This window comes from Salvelinus fontinalis, chromosome 11 (genome assembly GCF_029448725.1).
Source record: "Salvelinus fontinalis isolate EN_2023a chromosome 11, ASM2944872v1, whole genome shotgun sequence".
NCBI lineage: Eukaryota > Metazoa > Chordata > Actinopteri > Salmoniformes > Salmonidae > Salvelinus > Salvelinus fontinalis.
In genome coordinates this window covers 6,858,472-6,859,536 of record NC_074675.1, presented here as the reverse complement: position 1 = coordinate 6,859,536, position 1,065 = coordinate 6,858,472, and positions in this window count along the sequence as shown.

Sequence of the window (1,065 nt, the reverse complement as noted above, 5' to 3'; positions counted from 1 at the left end):
AGAAATTTATATAGCAGGCGGCCCATAATAAGACCAAAATAATCAATCAATCATCAATTACTATATGATAAAAAATAATCTATCTGTCATAAAGCCATGTTGTTCCTGATCCAACATCCTGACTCTGGAGAGCTGGTCTAGGATATCCCTGACCTTGTAGCTTAGTACACCTATTGGCAACTACATTCAAATATTTTGGAGGTAAACTGTCTGGTTCCAGAGACCACCGGCGAGCCGTACGCCGTCTGGTTCCAGAGACCACCGGTGAGCCGTAAGCCGTCTGGTTCCAGAGACCACCGGTGAGCCGTATGCCGTCTGGTTCCAGAGACCACCGGCGAGCCAGAAGTACGCCGTCTGGTTCCAGAGACCACCGGTGAGCCAGAAGTACGCCTTCTGGTTCCAGAGACCACCGGTCGAGCCGGAAGTACGCCGTCTGGTTCCAGAGACCACCGGTCGAGCCGTAAGCCGTCTGGTTCCAGAGACCACCGGTGAGCCGTACGCCGTCTGGTTCCAGAGACCCCCGGCGAGCCGGAAGTAAGCCGTCTGGTTCCAGAGACCACCGGCGAGCCGGAAGTAAGCCGTCTGGTTCCAGAGACCACCGGCGAGCCGGAAGTAAGCCGTCTGGTTCCAGAGACCACCGGCGAGCCGGAAGTAAGCCGTCTGGTTCCAGAGACCACCGGCGAGCCGGAAGTCAGCCGTCTGGTTCCAGAGACCACCGGCGAGCCGGAAGTAAGCGGTCTGGTTCTGGAGAGCTAGGTGTGAAGGGGTTTCTCCCCAGTGTCGCACAATAGCACCTGATTCAACACATGGAATGCAATCAATGGAACGGAGTCAAACGTTGTTTCCATGTGTTGGATGTGTTTGATACCATTCCACTGATTCCATTCCAGACATTACAATGAGCTTGCCGTCCTATTGCTCCTCCCACCAGCCTCCTCTGAAGCCCACACGCTCTCCAGGACTAGGAATATAACGCAATGTCCTACACTCATCTCCGATTCTACCGCGAGTCGCTCATGCGCGGCCCTACCGCGAGTCGCTCATGCGCGGCCCTACCGCGAGTCG